The 12,644-nt window shown below is 45.8% G+C and overlaps 1 protein-coding gene across 5 annotated transcripts in view; it reads left to right on the top strand.

Moving 5' to 3' along the window:
• The window catches only part of PPP1R12B (protein phosphatase 1 regulatory subunit 12B), a 181,880-nt gene that overhangs the window by 24,734 nt on the left and 144,502 nt on the right, over positions 1–12,644 (top strand). The gene's annotated exons all lie outside the window — the stretch shown is intronic.

The raw sequence follows: 12,644 nt of genomic DNA on the forward strand, positions 1-12,644 counted from the left end.
TGCTGCCCTTTTAGAATATGTATTGACATGTTACTTTTCTGCTAAATGCCATGAAGCAGCTAAGTCAGAGGGAGTCAGATGTTATTCAGCACATATTTATGTTAGGAAACTAGCATTTATTAAATCTTGCTATCAACAAAACTTAGTGTAATGTTGACATGGCACTACCAATTATCACAGATCAGGATATTAATAGTTAAAATCTTCAGGCACAGCTGACATTCCTCAGGTTATAGTAGATATTTAATCGCTTCTAAAATTACTTTACTAGTTTCCTAGATATAAAACATACAACCAATTATAGTATATGTTCCCTAGAGTACCTAAGAGGTAGGATATTATAGATGCACATCAGTGAGACCAAAAACAGTATAAATGTCTTTTGACCAAGGTTAAGGAATAAACCAAGTGATTTGTATTCTACTCTTGGCTCAGTTATATGCTTCCTACATGACACTTGGGAAGTCACCGAGTGCTTGTCTGCACTTCTTTTGTGCTGATTCTGCTGCTGCTACTGAGAAGCATGCCCTGCTCACTCACTCCTGTTCAATGCATACCAAAGCTTGACTTTAGTGTAGCCAAATTAGAATGTACTTGGCGTTCCTCTGAGAAGCACACCAGGGACAGAGCCTAAGAGCCATGCTGGATTGCACATTTGGGGACCATGCTAAGCCAGCTATGTTGCCTTACGATTTGGCAGGAGTAGACAGGGTATGCATTCAGTGATGGTCTCATAGCCTCTCCTCGTAGGTCCTGCCCTGCTGCCACCTGACAATGCAAGTGGCCCTCCTCTGGACCCTCTCAATGCTGTCCACATCCCTCCTGAAGTGTGGCGCCCAGAACTGGATGCAGTATTCCAACTGCGGCCTGACCAGTGTCGTATAGAGGAGGAGGATCACCTCCTTGAACCTGCTCGTGATGCATCTGTGGATGCATGACAAGGTGCAGCCCATGTTCATCTTGGAGTCTATAATGACTCCAAGATCCTTTTCTGGCTCTGTGCTGATGAGAAGGGAGTTCCCCAGCCTGTAGGTATGCTGCTGGTTCTTCCCCCCACAGGTGCAGTACCTTGCACTTGTCAGTGTTGAAACCCATCTTATTCTCATCTGCCCACCCCTGTAACCTGTCCAGATCCAATTGCAGCCTGTCCCTCCCTTCCAGTGTGCCCACTTCTCCCCAGATCTTAGTGTCATCTGTGAATTTGAACAAGGTGCTTTTCACCCCCTTGTCCAAGTCGCTGATGAAGATGTTGAACAGTGCGGGCCCGAGGACCAAGCCCTGGGGGACCCCACTGCCCACATCCCTCCAGGTTAAAAATGACCCGTCCACCACCACTTAGTTATGACAAGTACTCAGAATGGATAAACTGAAAACATGATGTATTTTTCTTTCATTCTTTCTCTAATCTAATCCTATGTTAATTTTAGTTGTATATTGCAGCAGTGAAACATACTTTCAGCCAGTAGTATGTGCTAGCATCCTTTCCAAATCCGGGTGTTTCAAAATGCTACAGATACTTTGGTGTTGGACATGTTACTTGAGTAATTTTATATTTTACTAGCCTTTATTAAGTATCAAATGTTCTTTCTTGTCTTTTTTTGTAAAAGACATGAAGCATGTGCATGGCTTTCATAGACCCCTGACAGACGGACATCTTAAAACCTAATCCTCAATTCCAATAACTTTGTCCTGCCATGTCACATGCACATGGTTAGATGCATGATTTTGGGATCAGGAATTAGGTCCTTATCATGCTTTACTTGCTGATGCAGTGGGTCCCAGGCTCCTACTGTATCATCAAGGCTAAACCAATCATCTGATTGTCAGCTGTGGCCAGGAACCAAATTGGTCTCCAGCCCCAGCTGACAGTAAGCTTGGTACATAATGAGCCTGCCATTGGCTGGGGCAGCCTGATGCCAGACTCCCTACCATCGGCCGTCTCTCAGAGTCGAGGATGACGTCCCATCAGGCTTGATGGTTCCTCAGGTGACTGAGGAGCCCGATTCTGGATACACACGTTCTTCAACAATGGGGGCATGTTGTTGTGCAGGGCAGTGGGATTCACAGCCCGGGTTGGTCTCCTTCTCCTTCCTCTGCCACCATTGTTTTGCCTCAGGATTGAGTTGTTGGGCCTTGAAGTGGTGCGCACCTTGGTAGACCAGGTGGTGCCACACCAAACAGTCAATGTCTTGCTCCTCCTCAGCTGTTGGTGTTGATGCCTCTGTGCTTGAGGGTGACCTTGAGTGTGTCTTGGTACTGTTTCCTTTGGTCACCTTTGAACATTGGCTAATAGAGAGTTGGGATAAGAAAATCTGGCGAGGGAGGTGGTTCTCAGACATTCAGACGCAGCGCCCACCCACCAGAGTTGATTTCTCAAGAGCAAGGCTTTGATGCTGGTAGACGCAGCTTCATGGAGGACACATGCGCTGCTGGTCTGGTGGTCCTCCCATTTGATCCCCAGGATTCAATGCAAGCACCGCTGCTGAAAGCTCTTGAGGGTCTTAATGTGGCGTCAGTAGATGATCCAGGTTTCACTGAAGTTAGGGGAGCGTGGTCAGCATGACAGCCTTGTAAATAAGGGCCTTTGTTGACTTCCAAAGGTCTCTATTTGTGGAGACACGTTGTTGCAGCTTGAAAAAGGTGGCACTGGTGCAGTTGACCTGGTACTGGACTTCTTCAGCGATGATAACCTGTTGAGAGAGGTGGCTGCCAAGATACGGATAGTGCTCCGCATACTCCAGAGCCTCCCCATATATGTAGATAGCGCGAGGGATGTTCAGCTGGCCTGTGGAGGGTTGGTGGAGAACCTTCGTCTTAGCGATGTTCAAGGACACCTTGAACATCGCTAAGACGAAGCATAAGCATTGTATAAGCATTGTGCACCAGGACCTGTCAAAACCAGGTACAGACTAAAACCCTTTCAATTGCTTCACTTGCAATGCAAAACTTATTTTAGTTCAAGCAGTCTTTGATCCAAAGAAACCTAGTTCAGGCTTCCAGGGGAATAGTTTCATTTAAAAACAAAATGCTAAATAACCGTTTTCTTCCTTTGTTAGCCTTTTTTGTGTTAGTGTAGTAATGCCTACTCGGACAGTAAAGAAATTCTTCCTTACTGTCCGAGCCCCCAAGGTCTGGAACAGCCCGCCACCGGAGGTGGTTCAAGCGCCTACATTGAACACCTTCAAGAGCAAACTGGATGCTTATCTTGCTGGGATCCTATGACCCCAGCTGACTTCCTGCCCTTTGGGCAGGGGGCTGGACTCGATGATCTTCCGAGGTCCCTTCCAGCTCTGATGTTGGATATCAGTTTGGTAAGGGGCAAAGAGGCTGTACTGATGCATATAGGGCTATATGAGAGGAAGGAGTAGAGGAGATGGTGCCAAAATCAAGAGTGGGTGGAAGAGGTTGGTATCATTGTTGGAACAAATGTATGGGGACAGAGCTATATATAGCTTCAAAGGTGATGGCAACATTTTGAACTTGGAACTATGTTGGATAAGAAGTCAATAGAAGAATTAAAAACACTTGCATGAATAAACTGCAGAAAGTTTTAGTAGCAGTATTTCTTTTAGATCGAAGGAGTAACGTAACATACCTTTTGGGAGGCTGAAGAGAAGGAGATAAATTAATGGGTCAGACTCCTTTTTTCATTAACTCTGCTTTTTCTAATTTCTTCAGTTCTCACCAGAATGGGTGGTTTCTGCATGTAAAAAAACCTGAGCTGCTAAATACTATTCTGCTTGCCAGAAACTGGTGAGGATTGAAGCCAATGGACCCAACTCAGCAGTGTTCTTCCCTTATGAGCCTATGTTTATTCATAGTAACAGTCCGCATGCCATAAAAGCTAAACCAGTTATCCCTTTATCCTTTTTTTACCCTGCATCTCTAAAGAAGGTACTTTTTAATGCTTAAATCCTGCTAAATCAGGGCATAAGGGGGCAACCAAAGGAAGAAGCTTCTTGTCTCTTCTTTTTATTAAGCACCGCAAATTATTAACTCCCTGGACAAAAATGCTTCCCAACACCTATGTAACCTGGTACTATTTCATTACATGAACATATGATACTGAGCGGCTTGACATGCTAATTGTAAACTAAACATCTGTTCAGTGAGAGAAATGGAATATACTCTGAGCTGCATTCGTCATTGGTGTGGCAGGGTTGCCTTAAATATCTTCTCACACGTGGTCAATTAATTTCACAACACTAACAAATTACACAGACAAATGGGCAGTTAGGAGTCTTGTACGGTACTGGAGAGTCTACAGCACTTATTAGGTTTGGGTATTTGACTGGTCAAATACAGTTTAGTCAGATATTGGTCAAATTGTCAAATATGGTCAAATAATACTTTTTTACATTTAAAAATCAGGAATTCCTTATTTAATGTTGAAATTAAATGTGTTTCACAATTAAATCTCTTGTAAAACCACTAGACAGAAAAAGCACAAATTTCTATTAAGAAATGTCAAAAAACATAAAAATTGTATTTCTGTCAAGAAAACTACCAAACAAAAATTAATCTCCCATAAAATTGAAAACATATTTTTGTCAAGATAAAAGAAGTATAAAAAATCTACACTGTTTAATTATTATAAAAGTTAAACTTATTTTCACTCTTCATCTGTGTTTATTTGATGTCTTCTCAACTTTCATTCTTTTCACTGTCACTTTCTTCTGAGTAAGACTCAGAAGTTATGCTTGAAAAATATTAATTAATCTTTGTCTGAAACATTTTTTATTAACCTTAGATTATGATGTACAGTTGCCATCTTCCCAGCAGTTTTTTGTTTTCATCCTGTTCTGGTTCTTGCTCTGAGTGTTCCCCCAAACTGACCAGTTACTCTCTGTACGAGCTCTACAGCTTGGATATGTTAACAGGATATTAGAAATAGTCACTAATGATCAAGGAGGATAAAAGCCTTTGCACCAAGTTGATGTAATATGTCCTTTTTCTATGGATATGACCATGTTGCTTTACTGTTGAATATATCACTTCTTACTTTAAAATGAATTATTTCAGTCAAAATAGATTGGTCATTAGGAAATTTCTTAAACTTGGCCAAGTTCATTATTAGTTCACATGCTGCATCTAAGTCTTCACTTGTTAGTTTCTGTCCTTGACAACATGAATCTGACAGGTAAGCTGCATTGTGTGCATCAGTGATCAATTGACACTTTATTTTCGCCATCATTTCATTTGTTTTTTCTCAGATGTTTAAAGTAGAGATTCTTTACAAGTGTCAGTGATATGATGCCAAAAGTTTGTGAACATGTATTTGAGACGTGCAGGTGTACATATGTTCCCTTCTAACTTCTGTATAGCTTGAACAGCAGGTGGTAGCATTGACAAAAATTTGAAATTGTGTGCCCAAAAGACATCCTCATCAAAAATGTGAGTTTGAATGTCTTGCAGACAGATGCTAGAAACACTTTTTTTTCTACAACAGCTGACTCCAAAGCTCTCTTGCAAACTGGAAGTTGCAAACATTTGCTTGTTGAAGCCCACTGTGTAGGACTGGTTAGGCTCAATGTCGAAAGTATGTATTGTTTTTGGCAACGCGGAAACACGGCAGCTGGCACATGTTCATTTTTTAAAAACTTGGCAGTTTTTTTCACTTTTGTGTGATGAGAATGGAATGTTTGTAAACCTTTTGAAATCATGACCAAAAAGTTGCAGTATGTGAGCAGCACAACCATAGAACTGAATGTGAGGATATTTCTCTTTCACAGTAAGTACTTCAAGCGGATTTCATATTTGTGGTATTAGCATTTGCTGCTGTACCTGACTTCTTAGGACTGAGTTCTTGAATAACATTTTCAAACTGTAATGCTATGTACTTGGGTGTGTGGCGATGTTTTACACTGCTTAAGAACTTATAGAATAGTGACTGGGAAGTTGTCACCATGAAGTTAATTATGCTTTCATTCCGAATATTGCTTCAGTCATCTGATACAATGGGCACGTCAGATACCTCTTTAATAAGACTCTACTTTGTATTTTGCCAAAAGCTTCACCAAGAAGATATCCAGCCAGCTGTTTTCTGCCTGGTTATGTATAGATTGGATGTAGGTTGGCAAAAAATTCCTGCATGTAGGATTTTTTTTTTTCCACATCTGCTATGTGAAAAGGCAAATTGCTTACATATACAGCTTTAGCAAACATCCGGTCAAGCTCACATTTTTCTTGTGTATTAAGCTTGTCCAAAAAATCTTGAAATATTTTACTGTGATTTTGATCTCCTTGGTGTAATAGTGTTTCCTGTGAAGCTGGAGATTTCACAAGAAGTTGATTCCCAAGATCTGGCTGAAGGAGGCTTGAAAGCAGAAGGCTGCTGAAATAAAGCTTCAAAGTCAGAATTGCTTGCAGAAGTTGAGTTTGAAGGTGAAAAAGTAGAAGATTTGCCAGCCTGAGTTTCAGTGTTTTCTTCCATTCCTATTGCCATAGCATCTTGATCAGAGGAACCTTCTATGCTCAAAGCATGATCAGAAGAAGCATCTGATGTACAAGTAGAAGAAAACGACAATGACTTGGAATCATTATTAAGGAGTCTTTCTTTTACTATAGCTGGGCACATTTCACAAGACTTTAAGAGGGGTTTTATCACTCTGTCTGAAAGTTACGTATTTACAGTTGCTGAATTTTATACCTGCTTTTCACTGCTTTTCCCTCGTGTACTCTTTTATAAAATTTCCATACAAAAGCTTTAGGCTTTCTTTTACCATTCATTTCTTTTTTTAATTAAAGTTTTAACCCCTCTTAATAAAAAAATAATAGTTCACTTTTTCAATTTGAAACTTTCAAACCACTTTTAATTTAAAAAAAAATCACAAAAACCAACACACTGGAAGTCACTGAATGTAATTCAAGAAATATAGTGAATAACTAAATATATGATTAACTAAATAACTACGTAGAAATATAGTGAAGAACTAAATCCCATGGAAAATATATTCTATTATATATTTTCTACTGGATTTAGTTCTTCGCTATATTTCTACATATACAATGTCTATATAGATATTAATAAATAACTATGTTAATTGTAAGGCAAACGGACAAGTTGTGCCAATCAATGGTTTTAAAGTCCTCAGTTCTGAAAAGTTACTCGATTGGTTAGAACCTTCCAGATAATATAGACATTTCTTGACTGTTTTTCTTTCTGGAATAATTTAGAAGAGTGTGTGTGTGTGTGTGTGTGTGTGTGTGTGTGTGTTCCACCAATCGAATAATTGTTTAAAACTATTGGCTGGCATGACTTGCCTGTTAATGCATTAGTTAAAATTTAAAACAGCCTGCCTTTGCACTCTGTCTGCCCCTTCTACCAGGAGTTTGTGCTGTGTAAATCGAAGTGCTGGGGCTGGGGTGGGAGGAGGAGGCTATGGAACTGAGCCGAGGCAGATTTTTCCCTGGAGGAGGATCAATAGGGAAGGGGAAACAGGGCAGGGTGCGATGGCTGCCAGCAGGACCACTGCTCGCCACCTGTGGGTGTTGCTGTATGGCAAGCAGAGCAGGTATTGGCTACCCTGCCTCTTGCCTCTGTCCCTCTCCCTGAGTAACTCGCTGTTCTCAATCTTGTTGTCTGCCTTGGTGATGTTGGTGTTCTGCCTGCCGGAGGAGTGGGGTGGTGCACTTCAGTGAGAGGGGCTGCAAGGTGGCATGGCCTGCAGGTGCTCCAGCTGGCTCAGTGGCAACATGCTCTCCTCACCCTGTGCTCTGTCTCCTGTTGCTGTGGAGCAGGAGAATGCTCTGCCCTCCTCCCCTGCTCTCTCTCACAGCAGAAATGATGGCCAAGGAGGTGCATGTCCACCAGTCCACTGACTGCCTAGCTGTGGGTTGCCTGAGGCCGCTTGGCTGGGAGACACCAGGTCTTAGGCACCAGCTGCCACTCACCCCAGTATGGGGAGCTGTCTCATAGCAGGGAGCCCCGGGCTGCCTCAGTGCATGTCCCACACAGCCCCTGCACTCCCAGCCTTCCATATATTATCAGCAGGATCTGAGTTTACCATTTCCCACAGAAAAACAGAGAAAACCACAGATTTCCTATTTTTATCAGAGAAAAAGTGGATTTTACCTTTCAGCAGAGATATCCATGGTTTTGCAAAAAGCTCTGCTGGCAGGCAGAGTTCCAGCCTGCAAAAGCTGATTGCAAAAAGAGCAGGAAATCCCTAGCCCTGCCTGGAGGGGGAAGGGTGGGACCTGAAGCTCTCACTCACCCAAGGCTTGGGTCAGGTTCACTTTTCTCCCTGGAGCCTGTGAAGTGGTAAGTGGGGGTTATGGGGCAGGGCTGGGGGAGAAGCTGACTTGGGAGCTGGTGGGGGGGCCAAGGGAGGGAGGAGGTGTTGGTGAAAGACATGGAGTGCCTGACCAGTGGCACGTGGACCGCCAGCGACACTGTTGGCCAGACCGGGCTCTGCACCTCCATGTGCAGCTTCCCTGAAGGGCCGATACCGCCACTCCAGTTCCGCGTGCTGCTGGGTGTGCAGGCACTCCACATCTTCCTTCAACACCTCCTGGTTCCCTCTGCCCCCAGCCAGCTCCCTGCAGGAGTGCCTGGTCTGCTGCATGTAGGCCTGGAGTGGCTATATCAGCCTTTCAGGGAAGCCGCACATGGAGGCACAGAGCCCGGTCGGCCCGATAGCACACCACTTGCAGTCCACATGGCTTGTGGGGGTTGGGGCTGTCTCCCGGTGGCAGTGTGCCCTCCTAGAGGGCAGGGGGACCCGTGCCCCCAGATCTGTATGGGGAGCAGCGGCAGGGCAGATGTGCACTGTGGGCTCATGCTCCCGGCCCTGCTGCCCTCCCCTGGGCCCTCCTGGAGCGTGGCATGTGCAACCTGGAGTGGCAGAATACAGCGGGGCCACGCACAAAAGCTGTCTGCACCTGCAAGCTCTGTGCTTCCTTGGCCACACTTCCTTTGTGTGCACGGGGGTAGCGTGGCAGCAGCACATGGTTGTGCCCCTCGCTGCTGCCCCTGCCTGCAGGGAAAGTGTGGCTAGGGTAGTGGGGAGCTTGCAGTTGCAGGCACCTTTCATGAGCAGCCCTGCTGTGCTGTACTGGGTCTCACATACTGTGCCCTGGAGGGCCCGGGGGAAGGCATCAGGGCTGGGAGCATGAGCCTACAGCATGCACCTGGCCCGCCCCCACTCCCTCCACAGATCTGGGAGGCGCAGGTCCCCCTGCTCCCTGGGAGTGTGTACTGCCGCTGGGAGCTGGCCCCACCCCTGCCCAAGTCCTTAGCAAGCAGCAACAGTGGGGGACCTGGCTCTCTGCTCCTTCTGCTGCAGCAGCTTGCCTTCTGTTGGGGACAGGGCCTGCAGACCTGGGTCCCTGGCCACATAGCCCTGGCAGCTAGGGCCTCCAGCAGGGCTGGGGGGCAGGAGCTGTGGGTGAGGGGCAAGGGGCACAAACAGGGATGGGGGTGCTATGTGTGGGGAGTGAGGGGTGTGGCAGAATGCCATCTCAGTCTCTCCCCAAACTCTGCTATCAGGCTTATTACCTAGCTGACAATTTGGTTACCATGGTCACTGCAGAGGGCAAACACCCCTGGCCCTATCGGCTTCAGGTAACCCTGAGTTGTAATCTGAGCTGGGTATGTTCCTGAGGGAGGGGGAACCTGCTCCATCTGCCTACATGATTGGCCCTCCCACACCTGGTGGGGGCTTAAAGTCCCTATGTTCAAAGCAATGTCATCATGATCGGGAGGGGCTAGAGACCCTGTCACTCTACTTGGCAACCAGTGATGCATTTTAAATTGGTTGGCTGACAGCCAACAGCTGCTGGCCTTCATTGGATCAGGTAAATTAGGTCATAAAGTCTATATACATTAAGGACTGCCCAGGGGGTGGGGCAGCAGCCATGATGGGAACCCTCAGAGAAGCTGGACCATCTGAAACTGTCTCTGTCTCTTGAAACTCATGTTCAGGGATTTGCTTGCCTCCAGAGGGAGTCTCCACCTGCCTCTGGATGATATTTGTGAGTAATCTATTTGAGATCTAATTAGATATATAACTTGCAGCAACTCACATGTGTGAGCAAAGGCTACCATGCCATAGTTTGCTCTAATTTCTCTGATATTGCTCTACCCTGTACCCTATTCCAAACCTACTCTTTGTAACCAATAAAGTTCTCGTACCTAGCATGGGAGACTTACTGGGAGAGGGTCTAGATTATGCCTTGGGGTTCCCTTGGTTTGCCTGACTAAGGGAGACCACTGTGCACCCCACAACTCTGTGGAGTTCTTGCAGTGGGTAGAGTATCCCTCAAGGACTACTAGGCCTGTGTTTCCTAGGGGCACGGGGCCAAGATCAGTCCAGACCCTTGGTGGTGGCAGCATTACCCCTAGGCTTGTGCTCCAGGAAGGGGGTTGGCCAGATGTGAGGTGCCCCCAGGGAGGTACTCGGAGCCTGGAAGGTGGTCAGGTGCAGTGAGGTGGGTGGCTGAGCACAGGAGTACCACCTACTGGCCCACCACAAGGGGCACCAGTAGGGCTGGGGGGCTGTTGGTGGAGTGAGGGACACAGTCAGGACTAGGGGATTGTGGAGGGCTTTTAATTTTAACCACGGATTTTGGGGGTTTTATTAGAGAATATGGAATTTTTTTTTGTCGGGGAAAACCAGGGTCCCTGGTTATTGGTTAAATGGTTAACAAATATAATTAAAGTTTAAACCGCTAATTTTTAAACATTATTTACATCCCTAATTGCTTTAATTACAGAAAGCCTTCCTATAATATTTGACTGATCTTTGACTGGTCAAAAAATATGCTGTCACTTGACAAGTTTGCTAGTCCTACCTCTAATATTAGTAGACAAGAAGGGACTTCCTGATACCCAACTCATCCCAAACCATTCTTAGCTCTGTGGATGCGGTGAGAGCAATGGACGTGGTATACCTTGACTTGAGTAAGGTTTTTGATATGGTCTCCCACAGCATTCTCTCATGCAAGCTGAGGGAATTATGGGTTGGATGAATGGACCTGAAGGTGGACAGAAAACTTTCTGAATTGTCAGGTTCAAAGGATGATAATCAATAGCTCCAATGTCTAGTTGGCAGCCAGTATCAAGTGGAGTGTCCCAGGGGTTGGTCCTGCAGCCGGTTTTGTTCAACATTTTCATCAATGACCTGGAAGATGGGATGGATTACACCCTCAGCAAGTGTAAATACGCTGGAGGGTAGGGCCAGGATTCAGAGTGACTTAGAAAAATTGGAGGATTGAACCAACAAAAAACTCATGAGGTTCAATAAAGACAAGTGCAAAGTTCTGCACTGAAGACAGAAGTGTCCTATGCACTGGTACAGGTTGCGGATTGACTGGCTAAGTAGCAGCTCAGCAGAAAAGGACCTGAGGGTTATAGTGGACATTAAGCTCAATGTGAGCCAACAGTGTGCCCTTGCAAAGAAGGCCAGTGTTATGTTGGGCTGCATGAGTAGGAGCATTGCCAGCAGATCAAGGGAAGTGATTCTTTTCCTGTGTTCAGCACTGGTGAGGCCACATCTGGACTACTGTGTCCAGTTTTGGGTCCCCCACTACACACAAGATGTAGACGAACTGGAGATAGTCCAGTGCAGGTTAATGAAAATGGTTAGGGGACTGGGAAGCATGATTTCTGAGGAGGGCTGAGGGAACTGGGCTTATTTAGTCTGCAGAAGAGAAGTCTGACGTGGGATTTAATAGCAGCCTTCAGCGACCTGAAGGGTGGTTCCAAAGAGGATGGAGCTAGACTGTTCTCAGTAGTGGCAGATGACAGAACAAGGAGCAATGGTCTCAAGTTGCAGACAGGAAAGTTGAGGTTAGATATTGGGAAAAACTTTCTCACGCAGAGGGTAGTAAATCGCTGGAACAGGTTACCCAGAGAGGTTGTGAAATGTCCATCTTTAGAGGCTTTTAAGTTCCGGCTAGATGATCTAGTTAGGCTGGTCCTGTTTTGAGCAGGGGGTTGGACTAGATGACCTCCTCAGGTCTCTTGCAACCCTAATTTTCTATGATTCCTAGGAAATTCTTGCACTGGGGAGAAGCAGTGCTACTGAAACACCAAAACTAGTCAGACTGCTCTACTGACAAAAAAAAGATCAAATATCTGGTGCAGTGCAGCTTTGGCATGCTTTCATATCTCGTTCCCCTTGCCAGCATTTTGCTTTGCATGCCTGGAAGATGTTAACTCTAATGGGATTGGCAGTTATATTACAAGCTTCTGAATTGTTGTGGAAAACTTATTTTTTGCCTGAAGCTGCTGGCACTCACAATATCTTTATGGTGATGAGGTCCCATTTGATATAGATCACAGGTGCTCAACACCCAGCCCATGGTGCTGTCATGCAGCCTCGGGGGGCTCTCCATGGGTCTGGAAATTTGGTGCTGTGGGAGTAGTGGCACTGTTCCCTTGCTGTCTTGTCTCGGCAACCCCTGGCATGTGTGCCGAGCATGGCATGCAAGGCCACTTTCCTCAGCATGCGTTGGGGCCCGGGCTGGGAGGCAGCAGCTGTGCTGTGCTCCTGGCCCTGCTGCCCTCCTCTGGGCCCTCCAGAGTACAGCATGTGTAACCCAGAGCAGCAGCGCACAGAAAGGCCACGCAGGTAAGCTGCCTGCTGCTGCAAGCTGTGTGCTGCCTGGGTCACACTTCCCCTGTGTGCACGGGAGCAGCA

This window comes from Alligator mississippiensis, chromosome 14, assembly GCF_030867095.1.
Source record: "Alligator mississippiensis isolate rAllMis1 chromosome 14, rAllMis1, whole genome shotgun sequence".
NCBI lineage: Eukaryota > Metazoa > Chordata > Crocodylia > Alligatoridae > Alligator > Alligator mississippiensis.